Consider the following 19,402-nt stretch of genomic DNA (forward strand, 5'->3'; position numbering starts at 1 on the left):
TTCCTTCCCCTTTTTTGGGCCCTGGGCACCCCATCCCCCAGAGCCTAATCCCTTTGTTTTAAAAGAAAAAAACAAAATGAACAGGTAGCGGTCCGCGTGGGCCCCCTCCGGTGGCCAATTCCGCCCAGGACCCCATTCCAGGCAGCCTGGCCAAATATATTGTTTTTTATAGGAAGGGGGGCTGCATGCCCCCCAAGGCCTCTATTGGCCCCAGGGACCCCATCCCTAGGGGCCTGACTTTTTTGGGGAAAAAATTGAGGGGAGGGGAGCCGCGTGTCCCCCCTCCCGGGTCACTTCTTGTCCTGGGGACTCCATCCCCTGGGGCCTGGTTATCCTTCATTTTTTTAATGGGTAGGGGGGCCACCATTGGCCCCGGGGACCCATCCCCTGAGGCCTGGCAACCTCATTGGGGACCGTGGAGGGAGCCCCAATGCCCCCACGGTCTCTGCGCCTCCTGCGGGAGCTGGCATTGCTTTTCTACATGGGGAGGTGCTAAGATGCAGCTCCCCGTGTAGAAAAGCAATCTGGTTTGGATTTTGGAAGAGAGAGAGCATGATTCCTGCTCTCTCTTCCGAAATTCAAACCACTGTTTGCTATGGCTCCCGTCCTGTCATAGCAAACAGCAGTGTCCTAGGGCTAGGCACCCCGGGACACTGCAGGAGCCTGCCCTGGGGAGTGGCAGTCCCCAGGGCTATCACAGGCTCCAGGAGGGGGGCTGCGTGCCTCCACTCCCAATATCTACACAGCCCTGGGGAGCTGGTGGTCCCTGGGGCGTGTGGGGGAGCTCGAGCCCCCCCACACAGATATTTATTTTGTTTAAAAGAACCCCGTGGGGGTGGTGGTCCCTGGGGCAGTGGGGGCCGTGTGCCCCGCACAGTAAATAATGAAAGCCCCTTGGGATAGAGGTCCTCGGAGCATGGGGGGTCCTTTGAGACCCCCCACACATTAAAAAAGAACCCCCGGGGGGTGGTCTCTGGGGCTGCGGGGGGGTTGTGTACCCCCACAAATATTTATAAAAAGCCCCGGGGGTGGCGGTCCACAGGGCTGGGGGGGTCCCCCCGGGCCCCAACAAATATTTTCAGAGATGCCCCCGGGACTTGGCCCACCCGGGGGCTAATTAATACCGAAGCACGGGAGCCTGCGCTTTGTTTTTTTAATTTTCACGGCCGGCTCCGCGTATCCCACGATTTTTATAACAAAAATGCTTTTTTGGGCCCTGACGGTTCTTGTGGGACTAGGGGGTCAGGGTGTTTCTACCCTGCCCCTTTTCTTGTTGTGTGCCTTAGTTTTTCAGTTTTCTTGTGCCTCGGTTCTACCGAGGCAAAAGATGGCTGCCAACACTTCCTGGTTTGGAGTGTTGACAGCCAATTAGAATGTAGCTCGTGATCGGCAGGGTGCGCGGATCCACTGTACCTCCAAATATCGATATTTTTTGTATTTTTATTTTCTCAGCAACTACTGAACGGAATTACATCATTTAACAAAAAGAGTTCTTTCTGAACCAAGGGCTACCTTTTTGCCAAACTTGGTGCAATTCCGTTCAGCAGTTCGGGCTGTGGCCGTGCCTAAAGTTTCCCATGGGAATTAACATGGAGAAAACATGTTTTGGAACCCCCCTTTTTCTCGGCTCCCGCTTGCCAAATCACCCCAAAACTTTCAGGATAGGAGCTGACCGGAGCGGGCCATAAGTTTTGAAAAGTTCGCAAAGATTCCTCAACCGGCGCCAAAGTTATTGGGAAAAGAATGATACGATTTTCCTATGGACAATAGGTATGTATAGCATAAATCATCAAATGTCAATGTTTCAATTAATTACATTGAAATCGCTATTTTGTACATTAGGGCCTATTCGAATTCACCTAGTCATATGTAGAATTGTATATTTAGAATTAAAGATACCCTGCATATTTAATTTCAGGACTCTTTCACAGAGTAGTGCCTTCCACCACACACATAATTTTTACCGCTCATATATTCAAGCCACGCATTTCCTCCATTACACCCATTCATACAAAGAATGTATAAAGTTGTGAGGCCTCACAAGTCGCAACTTGGCAATTTTTTTTACTTTGCAATCATTACAAACGCCAAAGCTTGCAAATCTATATAAAAAAGAAAAAAAAGAGGGAGAGAAGGGTTGTTCTCAGACTCTAGTAGGGCTGGTGGTAGATTGGTACCGCTTGGTAGACATTAGCTGACATCAGCTATCCCCTACCCCCCATTCAGCCAGAAAAACTCCCCGACTACTGAGATGCCTTGCCTTTACCTCACACGTCTGCCACCCATGCACTGCATCCTTCACAAAAACCAGTGGTTAATTTGTAAAAAAAAAGAAAGTGCTAAGGCACTCATCAGGCGGCCACTGCAGCTTGCACACCCACTGCCCGTGCCAGTGATGCTAATGATAGTACCTGTGTGCAAGTGTAACAATTCAGAGTATTTGAGGACCACAAAAGCATAAGAATGGCTTAGGTGGCAGGTAGAAGTTTTTTTTTTTTATTGTATATTGAATTACTAAATTACAGTTGTACTGCTAATCTCTAAATAACAAAAACAGCGCCACCATGTGGCAGTTGTCATAAGTACTGGTGTTGACAATTAAGTGCTGGTGCCGAGCACCTAAAACGGCAGGCTAATATTAAGCACTGCCAAAAAACCACAAAGCCTCTTATCCACCTGCACAGTCCTTGCCTTGCAGGCACTGTCCGCTTCCTAGAACCTTGTACATGATAATCACCAGTAGGATGCTAGCCTCACATGCCAACCTACACTATGGAAAGCATCACTTTAGCCAGGCATGGGGTGACATTTAGCTTTTGGCGAAGTTTACTGAAGTTGGCCAAAATTTAAAAATCTTTGTCCAAGTTTGCCAATTAATTAAATACTTTGTAATCCTATAAGTGCCAGGTACTCTGGCAATGACTGCTGGCAAGGTCGGCAAAGTAAACAAAATACTGGGGATAGATAGAGATGCACAACATCATACAGTGAGTTAGAGGAGAAAATGATCCAATTGAGAAGCTCTATACAAGAGAACAAAACTCAGAAAGAGCAGCCACTGAAGACACATTGTGGCATTCAGAATAACTAACACCAAGGACATGCTTGCAAGACTTAATATCACATCATTTACCGTAGAAAGAATATGGGGTAAAGAACTTGGGAGCTCATCACGGTAAGACTGAAGCTCAGTGAGTTTCTCCCACTATTGTTGTTACAGATACTGACTGCAAATTCCACATATAGGTGCAAAGGCAGGGTCTATGGAGCTGATTATATAAGTAACATAAAGACAATACACACAGTGGACATGAAACTCCCCCTCAGTTGTGAGCTGTTCCCACGAATCCTTTGAATCAAAGAACAACAAGCTTGGAGAACTAAAATACAGAACCACGATAAACTTGGAGGAGTGCTTAACATGAAAAGGGAAAACAAAGGGCACACTTGACATAAAGCAATTAAAAAGTCACACAACGAAAGTGGAAGCTAAGCCAACAGGAATAGGAAGCTAGTAAACTAGAAACTGGAACAAAGGTAAATGGAAATAAGACAGGATGTGGGAAGGAGGTAAATACAGAAGAAGTGAATGATCAAGGAACAAGGATGCATTAAAACAGTGCTTGATCAGGACTGAAGGAAGTAAGGTAGACTTGCGGGCCGTGCTAGTTCAAGGAACAAAAATGCACTGAAATAGGGGTTGCTCATTACTCAAAGGAGCACTGAGCTCGGGAATTGTCTGGAGCAAGGAGAGCAGAAGACCAGGAACTCTGGAAATGAGGAATCAGGCAAATAGGAACACTGGGGCATATTTTCAAGGGATTTATCTCCGCTTTTTTGGCTTTAAAAGCCAAGAAAGCAGGGATAAAATTATCTCCCTATCAGCAACAGGGTGCTAACACGCAAATTCACATGTTAGCACCCTTTTTCTCTACGCTTCCCCTTGCATCTCTAATGAGATGCAAAGGGGGCGTTCCAGAGAAAAATAATAGGAGAAATGTTGTTAAGCGACATTTCTCCTATTATCAAGGGTTTCGCTAACCCTGTTAGTAATAAAAAAAGCAGCGCTAACCGCGGTTAGCACTGCTTTTTTTACACCTGGTATTTTCCTGACTTAGCCATGATATCCTATGGAAGGTGGATATCATGGCTAAGTTTGTGAGCCCCTATCATCAAGCTAACACCAAACTTCGAGAGATTATCGTTGGTTTTCCAGCGATAATCTCTCATTTGGCAGTTAGCGCGAGGATTTTTATCACTTCTGAGATAAACCTTGCTAATAGCAAGTTATCTCTGCGATAATTTCCGGTGATGCTTAGCGTTAAAAAATTTGTTGCTAAGCATCGTTAGCGATAAATATCGCTAATCGTTGGTAATATGCCCCACTGTTACAATGACCAATGCTGGACTAAAGGAAACTGGGACTTAAAAGAGCTCACTATGATAACATGCTTAAGGTGTGAGCAGACTAGCAACTGCCAGCCATAGGTATGATGAATTCCTCCACCCAGGGCCGGACTGAGAACCAAAACCGGCCCTGGCAAAGTGCTCGACCGGCCCCTTGGGGTTGCGACCGAGCTCTTTGCTGGGGTCGGTTTTCAGCCGATTTTGGTTACGGGGCCGATTTTGCAGCTGTGCTGCAAATCCGGCCCTGTAACAAAAACGGCCCCCAGGGCCCAAAACCGGCCCCCACCCTTGCGGCACACCGGGGGATTGCCCGGTGCCCGCAACGGCCAGTCCGGGCCTGCCTCCACCCATCCTTGACTAGTAGGGGTGGAGATCAAGCAGGACGTGTTTAGCAAGTCCAGCTTCTACAAAACCCAGCTTGGATCCAGAATGAATTTGATTTTCAAAATAGTGCTACTGCACATATCGAAATCAACTGAGTGGCTTGTAATGAGGGGCTTTGTGTTTAGCATATATCTTCTATAGCCCTTATTATGAGCCAAATTCTGATCCCTGTGCAAACATTTCTTTGCACAGGGATTGAATTATGGGTTTTGCGACAATTATCACACATTCGCTGTTTCTTCCTGATAAATTCCTGCACATCAAATCTGCCAAAATTTATCAGGGGAAAGTCAATGAAAACCGGCGAAACGTGCATAATTCAGTGTGTTAATAACCGGTTCCACATGCTATACCATATTTTCGTGTTGAAAACTCAGACTAGTAGGTATTTACCACACATGGTGAAAATCTCAACGTAGGCCACTATTGTAAATAGGGTAGTCCTTTGTAGCCAGATATAATGTAGATAAATAAGGTTGATTTATTTATCAAGATAATCAGATCAGTAAATCACATGAAGATGGTAAGTCCATATGACGCCCCACCAGGAGCAGCCTCTGTCCTGCTCAGCCTGCCACCAACTGACACTCCACAGCTCCCCAAGCACCTAACATTCCATGACTGCATCATACCTCCAACATTCCAGTCACTTTCAGGTACATCCATACACACACTGGCTGAGCAGTAGATAGAGGAACCATAGAGAAGGGAAATGTAGCAATAGATTATAACACATCCCCCTCCCTAAGGGAACCAAACATTATGAAGAATAAATAAAGATGCATGAAAATACACTGAACTATTGAATCAAGTACATATAACAAAATGAAAATGTAAGTCAATTCAAATGCCAATGAAATCACACACCTTAAGTCACAATAAGAGTTTTCGGAAATCATTAGATACAAACAGTGTTAATGTTATCAATCCAACTCAACGTAAGTAAAACAAGAAAACCATAAAAAGATTCATAACCAGGTAAAATCCAGGATTGCTTCAACTTAAACAATTTATGGTAAGAAGCAGTAAAAACCCATAAGAATGTGTCATATGCAACACAGTCAAACTTAGGATAGCACTTAAAGAAAGTACCGGAAAAACCACACACCCACCTACCAAACAGTGAGTGTAAGCGTAGAGAACTTCATGTGAAGATGTTTACTCCACGTAGACCAAACCACAATAACTAATCAGGAAAACCATTCATTCACCAACCAAACTGTGAGTGTGAGCGCAGAGAACTTCATGTGAAGATGCTTACTCCACGCAGACCAAACTACAATAACTAATCAGGAAAACCATTCACTCACCAACCAAACAGTGAGTGTGAATGTAGAGAACTTCATGTGAAGATGTTTACTCTACGCAGACCAAACCACAATAACTATTCAGCAAAACCATTCACTCACCAACCAAACAGTGAGTGTGAACGTAGAGAACTTCATGTGAAAATGCTTACTCTACGCAGACCAAACCACAATAACTATTCAGGAAAATCATTCACTCACCAACCAAACAGTGAGTGTAAACGTAGAGAACTTCATGTGAAGATGTTTACTCCACGCAGACCAAAACAGAAAGACAATCATCCACCCAAACTAAAAGTGAAGTTGATTGGCAAACCAAAAGTAACTTGAATGACTATTAAGTAACACGGAAAATGTGAAACCATATCCTCAAATAAAGGAACACACAGAATGTGAATCCAAAACCAACAACATGGAAAACCATGCCAAGATACAACATACACTTTCCTCCTCTCTTCCATATAAATACAAGAAAACAGATAGGGAGAACCCTCCTACCACTGTAACATGCTCCTAATACAATATTGTAAACACTCAGATGTAAATAAGACAAAGTAACAGTAACATAACAAACTAAAATAATAAACGTGGTCACCGTAGTCTATCATCGATGAGCGATTTCTCACCCGAAAATCCATGTAGCTTCTCACCCAAAGTCTAGAAAGTATATGCCTGATCTAGTGTTTCCAATACAGCACCAGTACCACAGTCGCAGTGATGACGACCAAGTTCCAATTAACCACATGCGAGGGGTCGGTACCAACAAGGACACGATAATCCCACTGTCAATAAATAAGGGACTGAAAGACATCATGGATAATGTTGAACTGCCCAATGACTTAACGTCGTGATCCTCCATAAAGCAAAAAGATCTTTCCCAAAGTGTAAAGATGGCCGCCACAGCGTCGTTCAGCGTCGTTTTCCAAGGAAATTAGGTCACGTTTTCGTGAAGACACCTCGGAACACCCTCGTAATTATACGTCAGTCGAATCACCAACTCTCTGAAGCATTCCTACGACTTCATCAAAAGGACGCTAGCAGGGAAACAGGAAAGGGCTCTGCCGACCAACCGCCACAACCGTCACAGGTGCAGCATACGGTGAGTTAACCCGTATTGTACAATTCATTAGCATTATCCAAATGTCTCAAAACACGTTACGAGAAGCCACTTAGTCTCTGACCTTGTTCTCACAGCCGTAGACAGTCTGCTTCAATGCGAGGGAAAAACTCATCAGTTGTCGTCTGTCAGGTCAGATCCCCACAGTTTGCTCCACAGACGAACGCCGCCTCCGGTCCCAAGTTAAATCCACACATATGCAGCAAGTCAAATTTCCATACTCACAGTCAGTCCGTTTCACTCGTGCCGCCTCAGGTCCCAGGTCAGATTCAACGGGCAGCAGGACAGTCAGTATGTGAAAGTCATAAATGTTAACCAGTAGGTGGCAGCAACAACACTCGACTCAGACCAAAATGTAATTCTATGCAGCCAAAACGATGCGAACATACAGAAGACAAGTTAATTTTCCAATTGTTACTTCGTCAGTCAGAGGGCCAAAAACGGTAGGCAGACCTTCAAAATCCAAGTTGCGCACAAGCAGGTAAATGTCAAACTCTCTGGTCTGCAGGCTGTCCTGTTGACTTAGAACACTGGTGGGGCTTACCAGAGCGCTTGTTTCACGTTTCCTTATTCTTCCTCTTTAAAATTCCTGTAGTTTCTCAAGTCTTTTGTTTTATGGTAATCCAGGGTATCCAGGGTAATGTAGGGTAATCCTTCTCCAACTCGTAGGTAGTTCCTTTGACCTCGTCGCCAGTATTGTAAATAGGGTAGTCCTTTGTAGCCAGATATAATGTAGATAAATAAGGTTGACTCCACAGCTCCCCAAGCACCTAACATTCCATGACTGCATCATACCTCCAACATTCCAGTCACTTTCAGGTACATCCATACACACACTGGCTGAGCAGTATATAGAGGAACCATAGAGAAGGGAAATGTAGCAATAGATTATAACAGCCACCCTATTCTGAGGATAGGGCAGAGGAATGTTATCCACTATAAATAAATATTATTTTACCTCTTTGGAAACCACGTGATTGTGATTCTTTTGCAGCATTCACTCGATGTATCTGCCCACAAATTTTATCTCTTGTTTAACTCTGCAAGGAGTATAGTTGACCACTCATTTTAGCATAAGAGGATCTATTCTCTGCTGAGAAACATTAGTCAGGCCGGCAGCAGTGGCAAACAGGGTGCCGCTGTATAGCGTCAGAGGCAGCCACTTCAAGAAGCCTCCCTGGGATGAAACAAGGAAAAGGAGGCTTATTTGTAGGAAAGCAGGTCCTGTCTTGGGGACATTCATTTATGTGCACATCTGAGAGCTCCAGTGTGGTAGACATGATAGCAAAGTGGTCACCTGAAGATCGTGCAACCCTCGCACGGTGTTTTGATTGCCATTTGACTTTTGAGGTAGCGATGTGAAATGTTCCCGTCCTCTTTTGTGTCTCAGTCTGCTCCCAGGTCTGGTGTGGATTTCCCAAGAGAAGCACGGTGTACAAGAACACAGCTCCAGTCTGCACTCTCCATTAGCATTGCTAATGGATTGTACTTGGCAAGCTGCTGGCACCAGCATCACTCTAACTGCAAATTCATTAATAACATTTCAGGCGCTTGTCCAGCTCTGATTTCCCAGCTGTTGCCTCCTAATTGACAGAACTCAAGAAAACTGTGAGTACAGATGGGCTGAGACTACTTAGGTGATTGTGAAGGAAGCCACAATATTTTATTACCATGTTTGGTTCAGCTCAGAGCCTGTCACTATAGGACAGAAAGGATTAAGGAGACCAGCACAGAAATAAACAGCCTGTCACCACTCTGCCTGGATGCTTCAGTAGTTAGCATAGGTATGTAGAGAATAACCCTGCTACATCTGATGACGTTGAAGATGTATAGGGATGCAGTCTATCAATCACTTCTAGGACTGGATGCATCTGTAGTTATGTAGGGACACAGAGTCTATCATCTTTAGGGCTGAATGTCCTTGTCTTTAGTGTAGGGTTGTAGTCTGGCACCTCTAGAGATGGATACCTCTGCATCTAGTGCAGGGATACAAACCTTTCCAACATATATCTGGATGCCACCAAACTTAGGGTGAGGATCCAGAGTCTGTCACCTCTGTGACTAGATGTCCCAGTAAGGAGTGCAGGACAGAGAATCATCACCTCTTGAAAAGGCTGGCTCAGAGAATTAGCACAGGGATTCAGAAATTATCACAGCAAGATGTGGATGGCATGGAAACGGCCACAGATAAATTGACACCAACCCCACATCACCATCCATTTCCAACAACAGCAAATAAATCATCACCATCATCAAGGAATTCTTCAACCCCACAGTCGCTACCAGCGCCATCACACCTTTGCAAGGATTCTGCAGAAACCCCTCCAACTTCTTACACACCAAAATCACACAGATCTACAGCAACATCATCTCCCAGCCCAACCCAGAAAGCAATTTTGACCAACTACCCACCACCATGTTGTGCACACCCATGCATTGCGTGCCAGGCACCATGTAGTGCCTGGCACATGGTGCATGGATGTGTGGAGGGGTACTGTATGTGCCCCAGGCCACTTAGCTGTGGCCCACAGGAACAGGGGCATTTCATGGCACCTCCAAAGTCCCATTCAAGCTGGCTTTCCATGGCAGTGGGAACACCATGAAAAGGGAGTCGTATAGGGACATCCTAATCCTTATGGCAGTGCCTGCACAGCCACCACCCTACCCGATTCGGTAATTGACATTCATTCCTATGGGCCTGGAGGCCCATAGGAATGAATGTCAATTCCCGAATCGGAAAATACCGATTCGGTAATTGGGGGAAACATTGAAGGGTGGCAGGGTGTCACTTTGACACCCTGTTGCACCCCTCAATCGTGTATGGGTGCACATGTTGCAGACATACATGCCCTAAGGGCATGTATGTCTGCAACATGGCAGCGTTTGAAAAGCAAAGAAAATGCCTTTTCAAGGCTTTTCATTATTTACCACCAACTTCTAGTTGGTGGTAAATTACGAATTCTTAAAGCCCTGTAGCACTGATTACAGTGCTACCTACATCTCATAATACAGATTCGGTAATTTTACAGAATCAGTAATTTTACCGAATCTGTAAAATTACCGAATCTGTATTTTAGGTGGCCCCACATCTCATTTTCCAAATACCGGTCGGTAACGGCCGAAATTACCGAATTTCGGCCGTTACCGACCGGTATTTGCCTACCTACATCAGGGCCTTTATTTGTATATTGTGAGGGAGTTTCCCACCCAACAATGAGGGGTTGTAGAGCGTATTCCCCTTACCTAGTAGCACCATATGACTTTGCTTGCATTCTTTACATTTGCGTGACATAGCAGTGCGCCTATAAATCCTTGGCTTCTAAAAACTAGGGGTGGGCGTAACTTGCATAAGGGACTTACGCGGAGAGGCACAGAGATTGAACCAATCTCCGCACTCTCCACATAAGGTTATTTAGAGTTTCGGACGGGAGGCGGGCGGGAGGCCAACTTCCGTTACGCCCGAGTGTGCGGAGATTTGCCTTGTTTCTCCGCCTACATTGCGAAAGGCGGAAGGGGCAAATCTATGCACATTCCGTGGGCGGAATGGAGTTGTCAGCCCACCCCTACTAAAAACCCTCTTTTGTAAATTTACTGATTTAGTTGTTGTTTGACCAGCGTGAAGTCAGATAGAGGATCGTACGTATGCCAGGTTTAAAGCTACTGTTCAAGTGATACATGTGAATGATGCTTGGTTCCATCACATTGAAGATGTTGTTACATTATACAGATTTATAGAGTACACTATCACCCAGGAGGGCACCCTTGGACTGAGCAGGTGTGAGTCTAGCCAAATTTAGGGCCTAGTAGGATTACTCAAAAGCCCAGGTCTTCAGTTTCTGGGGAAATACAAGAAGTGAGAAGGAGGCTCTTAAGTGTAGCGGCCGGTGGTTCCACACATTAGGAGCGAAGTAGGAAAAGGCTCCAATGCTGGGTCTGGTTTCCTGTATGCTTACAATGTGTGCAAGTAGGAGTCCAGATGAGCAGAGTTATCTTGAAGGTTTGTGAAAGTAGATGTGATATTTTTAGGTACGCTGCACCAGTGTTATGTGCTGCATTAAATGTGTGGGTGAGTTTGAATTGTGTCCGTTGGTGTGTGGGGATCCAGTGGAGTTCCTTCAGATGTAATGTGATGTGAGTGTGCCATGGGAGGTTGAGAGTTAATCTGGTCACTGCGTTCTGAATGGTCTACAGCCTTTAGGTGAATTTTTTGTTGATCCCGGCATACAGGCTATTCCGTAGTCCAGCTAGCTTGTGACAGGCGCATGTGTGACGGTTTTCCGGATGCTGATTGGGAGCCATTTGAAAATCTTCCACAGTAGCATCAGGCGATTGGAAGCATGAGGCGGTGATGGCATTGACTTTGGAGATTGTGTTGAGTTTGCTGTTGATGCCAGCCCTGAGGTCCTTGGCATGGGTGGTTGGGGTCGGTGTAGGCCGTACCTCTGTTGGCCATCAGGCGGGGTCCCACAGTGAAGTGTTTTTCCTGAACATCACAATTTTGGTCTTGTTGGTGTTCAGCTTCAGACATTTGATCTTCATCCAGTGGGAGATTTCAGTCATGCAGGTATTAAACTTGACCCTGGTTCTGAGTGTTTTGTCCATGAGGAAGAGATTGAGATGTGTCTGTGGATCATCTGACTGATGGTGGTTGCTGCTGTTGTAACCCAAAGCCTTTGCTCATTCTGGTCACTTGTCTTTCCCTGAATGGTTACAGTCACAAAAGTCTTTTATGTGGGCTCAGAGACAGAATTACCCTGGACCCAAGAACAGGAATGGGCTTTCAAGAGCTGCAATAGATAAGCAAGCTCAGCAGTGTGAAAATAAGCCCAAAGCAAGCGAAGCTCACACAATGGTTACAAAAGTGACTGCTCAAATCAGTCATCAATGTTCATTATTATACCATACTTATGATTTTTCCTTCTTATATCTGGTAAAGGCACAATGTTCATGCTTAGCAACGACTGGTCCTGGTATAGAGGTGGGTAAGCCACTGAATGCTCGTGCAAGGCTTGAGCCTGAAGCCTGGCTCTGGCAAAGATCAATATATTGTTGGAAGCGCAAACCCATAACGAGCCGAGCTTTCATGTGGCTTCTGCTTGCCTCAATCTCTCCACCCAGTATGTGACTTTGCTGCCAGAGATGCTGACTTTGGAACACAGAAACAAGTTTCGAGTCTTAGCAGCTGCTCAAAATTCTGTGATTCTAGGCAAAGCACTTAATCTACCCAAGCCTATAAACAAGTGTGACCGAAAGTAACTGGTGCTCATTTAAAGTGAGCCAAGTTTGTGCTAAATAAAAACTGCAGAGGAATGCACGGTGGTAAAAATAAAGCCGTTATATAAGGGAAGACAGATAGATACACATTTACTGGCTAATTTATACAAAGTGAAACCATAAAATCTGGATAAAGTGCAGCATTCCCTCTTGAATTGTGTGATCATCAGCAAATCTTTTATTTCACCAAGGCACTTTTTTCTTGATTGTCGCGTATAAAAGCACTTTGAAATATGTGTGTGCAGATTACCAGTTGATGAAAAAAATTGTGATTTATTTGGTGAAACTGTAATGTTGCTCTATAATAATCTCATTCAGGTACAGGGTTTTCATGACAATTGGCTTGTCTGTTAGTTCACGAATGGTTCCTGTTTAAATACTATCACTTTTAAAAATCCCTTCTCGGTGCAGTGTTATAATGTAATGAATTGTCAAAGCTTACACTTGTTAAAGAACTGCGGGGTATATTATCAAGGGCTGTATCACCACTTTAGCAGCACTTTTTGCCGCTAAATCAGCAATATTTTTATCGCCCTATTAGCAAGCTGTCGCTAACAGCTGTTAGCTACACTTTACAGGCAATAGCGCCTGTTTTTTTGCCTCTTTGCATGTCAGCGATATGTATCGCTAATGACAAGCAAAGCAGGCGTTTCTCACTAAAAGTAAAGGGAAACAGTTGCAAACACAACTTCCCCCTATTATCAAGTCCCGCGAAGCGATAAAAAATGTCTTGCTAACCGAGATTATCGCTTGAATTTAACGCCTGATAAAAACTTGACTTACCCATCTTGTTAATAGGGGGTGGATTGTTAGGTTAAGTACACACTTGCCTATTAACAAGCTTTTCATTAGCACAGTTAATTTAGCGCTGGTATTCTCACGCTATTTCTGGTTTTCGCCGCTATCACTGGATTTTTTATCGCCTTAGAAATAAGCGTTGCTAATAACGCGCTATCTCAGTGATTAAATCCAGCGATAGATAGCGATAAAAAACATGCCGCAAACCTGGGTTAGCAATAATTATCGCCTCTTCTTGCTAATATGCCCCTATGCATTTTAACATTTTGAAGAGACTTTGTCATATTTTATGTGATGTTTGTTGTATGATTCACATAGCAAATATTTTCAGGGTTCGGCTCGTGCACGGGATCCAAGATCCGAGCCAGACAATTGGCTAGGATCTGACTCGACTCTCTCTGGTAAGTTATTGGCTCGGTCATCTCTACCCTGGTTACAGCAACGGCGAGTCAAGTAGACTCTTTCGGTGAAGTCTGTGTATGCGACAGACCCAGCTACGTCCTACCATGGCCGTAATTCTTGCAAGATGTTCTTCAATAAGTTATTCTAGTTGTTCTTCAAGACATTACAAGGCATAACAAACATGTAAAACTCGCATTCTGTGTGACTCTCTAAAGAACGTGGAGGGCGAATGTGCTTTCTCTGAGGCACGCGCTTCCTCGGGGAGTTGTTCAAGGCTGAAACTCAGTTCTTGTACAAACACTGAAGCTAGTAATGAGCAGCCTAAATAAATATAATGTAGCAGGAAGACAGCAGGGATCAGATGGTGGACATGAGGAATGTCACACAATAAAACAAAGCAGTGTTGGCCCTAGAACAATCACACTTGTGCTAGTGCGGACAATATTCAGCAATGGTGTTCGACCTCTTGCAGTCCCACTGAGAAGGGAGCACTTTATGTATTTCGTATCAGATTTGTTCCAACGCGATTTTCAAAAAAGAGCATCTGCATTTGTTTTTCTTTAACATTTCGCTCTTCTGGCCAGCACAGCTAATGCATTTGGCCCGTCAAAAGACTTCATCAGGGTTTGCACAAATATATATAGCATTCAGGAAATGGATTTGTCTAGTCCTTGTGTGGCTCAAAATAAATGATCAGTTTCTCATTAGTGGAATCTGCAGAATAATGCCAAAGTGCATGCATTAGTGATATAGAACAGGAGTAAGACCCATAGACAACGTTGGGACTGGGTGTAGGGTATGCAGAAAAAACAACGTCCCAACAGGTAACAATCTTAAGGCAGTTTAGGTATGTATGCATACAGCATTACATATGAAGGAAACAAGGAGACTCAAGTGATTAGTACATGGCTTGTAACTAACCAATTTGTGGAAGAAGTTGCACATGGAAATACAGTTAAAGACAGCACTGTACAGAGAGAATCATGTGACAACCCGAAGGCACTTGGTGAAGGAGTGATATATATACAAGTGAACAGTGATGACGCTCAGCCCTCCACAGGGCTTGGTCGCCCCACTCACTGCTGCCGCTCCTGCCTGCCTTTGCCGCCTCCTGCCTGCAGATTCCTTCGCTCGCTGCCCGCTGCTCTTGGGAATTTCCCGCTGCTCCTGGGAATTTCCCGCTGCTCCTGGGAATTTCCCGCTGCCTGCTGCTTCTTGGAATTTCCCGCCGCTGTCTCCCTGCGGCCCCACCCCCCTGTGATGCCATTTGCCGCCCCGCTCCCGCCACCCAGCTGCTCCTCCCTCCCGGCTCCTTATTTATGACGCCCCCAGAGCGACCACGCAGCGGACGCGCGCAGCGGACGCGCACAGCGGGAGCGCCGATTGAGCGCCGAAGGTGCGCCAAAGGTAAGCCCGTCTGCACCCGTCCGCGCCTGGCCCGCGCCCAGCGCCAAGACCCCTGGCCCTCCCCGCCGAGGCAAGACGACCCGACTGACCTACGATGCCGCCACTCTCAACGCACTCAATGCCGGCCGGACCCACGCCTGCTGCCGAGCCACCCCGAGACGCACCCACGGACCCTTCACCTGCTGCACCTGCAAGTTCACCTGCCTCCGAACCTGCCCCGCACCCGCCAAGACAAACACCAGCAGCAACCACCTCAAGTGCATCCTGATCAACACCCGCTCCGTCCACAGACACGACGTGGAACTCTGGAACCTCCTCGACGCTACATCACCGGACGTCGCCTTCCTCACAGAAACCTGGATGAACGCCTCCTCTGCACCAGACATCGCCATCGCCATCCCGGACGGGTACAAGATCATCAGGAGGGACCGCATCAACCAGACCGGAGGTGACATCGCCATCGTCCACAGGAACACCATCCGCATCATGACCGACGCCAACGACTCCTTCGCCGCAGCCGAACATCTCCACTTCCAGATTCACACCGACCCTAAGACGACCCTCAGAGGCACCCTCATCTACAGACCCCCGGGACCACGCACACAATTCAGCGAAGACATCACAGACTTCATCAGCCCGCACGCCCTCCCCTCCACCGACTACATCCTCCTCGGGGACCTCAACTTCCACCTGGAGAACAACAAGGACCGCAACACCACCGCCCTGCTGGAAAACCTCGCCAACCTCGGACTCAAGCAACTGGTCAACTCCCCCACCCACTACGCCGGCCACACGCTTGATCCCGTCTTCTCTTCCAGCAAGTACATCACCTTCAGCCACGCCACCGGACTCCACTGGACCGACCACAGCTGCGTCCACTTCAGCTTCAAAAGTTCCACGACCCACCACCACCCGCAACAGGTACCTCACAGGAATTGGAGCAAGATCACCGCAGACCAGCTCACCACCTCCCTCAGCCAGAGCCCACCCGCCAACACAACGGACCCCAACGAAGCAGCCCGCAACTTCACACAGTGGCTGACCGCCTGCGCTGACGACCTCGCGCCACTAAAGAACCCTCCCAGCAGACCCAGAAGCAAGAAGGCATCCTGGTTCACCGACGACCTCAAGGACTCCAAGAAGACCTGCCGCACCCTCGAGAAAGCCTGGCTCCTCGACCGGACCACCGACAACATGACCGCCCTCAAACACGCAACCCGCAAGCACCACCAGCTCATCTGCACCACCAAGAATAAATCCCTGAAGGAACGACTGGACAACAACGCCCACGACAGCAAAGAGCTCTTCACTATCGTCAAGGAGTTCTCCAACCCCAGCACCAGCACCAACGACATCACTCCGTCACAAGACCTCTGCGACTCCCTCGCCTCGTTCTTCCACCGCAAGATCGCCGACATCCACAACAGCTTCGGCGCCCCACCCACGCACCCAACCGTCGAACCAACGCCCCCCACCGCCACCCTTCGTACCTGGACCATGGTGACCACCGAAGACACAGCCCGCACGATGAACACCATCCACTCCGGATCACCGACCGACCCCTGCCCACACCACGTCTTCAACAAGGCCGACTCCACCATCGCACCCCAACTCCGGAACATCATCAACGCCTCCTTCAACGCTGCCACCTTCCCGGAGAGCTGGAAGCACGCCGAGATCAGCGCCCTCCTGAAGTAACCTACAGCGGACCCCACCGATCTCAAAAACCTCCGCCCCATCTCGCTCCTCCCTTTTCCTGCTAAAGTCATCGAGAAGATCGTCAACAGACAGCTGACCGCCTTCCTCGAGACGAACGGATCCCTCGACCCCTCGCAGTCCGGCTTCAGAGCCAACCACAGCACCGAGACCGCCCTCATCGCAGCCACCGACGACATCCGGACCCTGCTCGACCAGGGGAAACAGTGGCCCTCATCCTCCTGGACCTCTCCGCTGCGTTCGACAAGGTCTGCCACCGCAACCTAGTCCAGCGCTTCAGCAACATCGGTATCCAAGAGAAGGCACTGGAGTGGATCATCTCGTTCCTCGCCGGAAGAACACAAAGAGTCCGCCTCCCCCCGTTTCGCTCCGAGGCCACCGAAGTCATCTGCGGCGTCCCGCAAGGATCTTCACTCAGCCCCACCCTCTTCAACATCTACATGAAACCTCTCGCAGCCATCGCACGCCAGCACAACCTCAACATCATCTCTTACGCCGACGACACCCAGCTGATCCTCTCCCTCACCAGAGACCCCGACACCGCCAGAACCTGCCTACACGAAGGGATGAAAGACGTCGCCGAGTGGATGAAGGACAGCCGCCTGAAACTGAACTCGGACAAGACGGAAGTCCTCATCCTGGGATCTTCGCCCTCCGCCTGGGACGACTCCTGGTGGCCCCCAGCCCTGGGCACCGCACCCAAGCCAACCGACCACGCACGCAACCTGGGCTTCATCCTGGACCCCTCCCTCTCGATGACCAGACAAGTCAACGCCGTCTCCGCATCGTGCTTCAACACCCTGCGTATGCTTCGCAAGATCTTCCGCTGGATCCCGACCGAGACCAGGAAGACTGTCACCCAGGCACTCGTCACCAGCCGACTGGACTACGGAATCGCCCTCTACACCGGAACCACAGCCAAGCTACAGAAAAGACTCCAGCGCATCCAGAACGCTTCCGCCCGACTCATCCTGGATGTCCCCCGACGCAGCCACATCTCCAGCCACCTGAGGAACCTGCACTGGCTCCCCGTCGACAAGAGGATCACGTTCCGGCTCCTCACCCACGCACACAAGTCTCTCCACGACCTGGGCCCCAAGTACCTCAACGACCGCCTGACCTTCTACACGCCCACCCGCCAGCTACGGTCCACCAGCCTCGCCCTCGCAGCCGTACCACGCATCCGAAGAGCCACCGCCGGAGGAAGATCCTTCTCTTACCTGGCTGCCAAGACTTGGAACTCCCTCCCCATCCACCGTCAGCTGACCCAGGACCATCTCGCCTTCAGGAAACAACTCAAGACCTGGCTGTTCGAGCAGTAGCATACCCCTCCCCCCAAGTGCCTTGAGACCCTCCCGGGTAAGTAGTGCGCTATACAAATGGCATGATTGATTGATTGATTGATTGACGCAAGTGATACAGGTGAACAGCGTGAACGGCGCAAGGTGACCAATATATGTACAATGGTGGCTCAGTCGAATAATCATATCAGTCAGTCAAAATACATGTTATCATAGTTATGAGCCAAACGCTAGAGTGCACCAAACAATTGCGCTGTGATGTCGGCGGCGTTTCGATCCACGGTTGATTGGGATCTTCTTCAGGACAGGGTTGTCAAGTTGGTAGAGTGCTGATGAGCCTCGGTGGAGGGGGAAAGGCCCCAGGGAGCTCAAAAAGTGGGGGCTTCTGTGCTTGTTATAATGATGAAGGACGCGTGTCTCAGAGAGTTGAGATCGTCATCAGACGTGGCGCATCTTAAAGGACGCTCGGAGCGGCGTCTGTGGCAGGGTGAACGAACAGGCAGCGTCTGAATGAATCCGGGCTCCTAGCAGGACACAAAACATAGGCAGCGTCTGAATGAATCCGGGCTGCTAGCTGGACATAAATCACGGGTAGGGGTACGAATAGACTGAACGGAAAGTGCATGCATTGGCATCAATATCGACCATGATGAAGTCCTTTTCAGGACGAAACACGTTGGCTGGGCTGGCCAGAAGTGTGAAATGTTGATGAAATACAAATAAAGATGCTCTTTTTTGAAAATCACCTTATGGCTCCCTCCTCCTTTATGAATCAGTAGAAGATAATTGTCTTATGAACGTTCGAATTGCTCTGAATTGTTGGCACAAAAATTATTCAAAATACGTTAAGTGATCCCTCTTTAATCAGGTTCTTACACTAGGAATGTCTTTGGAAATTAAAAGCCAACATATTTCCATTTACTTTTGTTGACATTTTGTGAGTAAGAAACAATGACGAGAGCTTGTAGTAAAGAGGGCTTCATAAATAAGAAATGAGGTGTTGGAGCACAGATTGACTGCGCAGGTCTGGGATGTGTGTACGTCTGTGGCGTGAAGGTGCACGCCTGTATGTATTTTTGTGGGGGGGTTATATTTTTTGCATGTGCGTACATTCAAATGTATATATTTGTGCCCCTACTCCTTGTGATGGAACCCCTTTAGACTAGCAGCTTCACGTCATTCATATCTGCAAAAATTAATGGTTTAACCTCTCTAACACTCAATGTGGCTATGACCCTCTTGGGCCAAGACAAAGGGCCAGAGCAATAGCTTTAGGTGGCATAGGCCCC

Source organism: Lissotriton helveticus, chromosome 3_1 (genome assembly GCF_964261635.1).
Source record: "Lissotriton helveticus chromosome 3_1, aLisHel1.1, whole genome shotgun sequence".
Classification (NCBI taxonomy): Eukaryota; Metazoa; Chordata; class Amphibia; order Caudata; family Salamandridae; genus Lissotriton; species Lissotriton helveticus.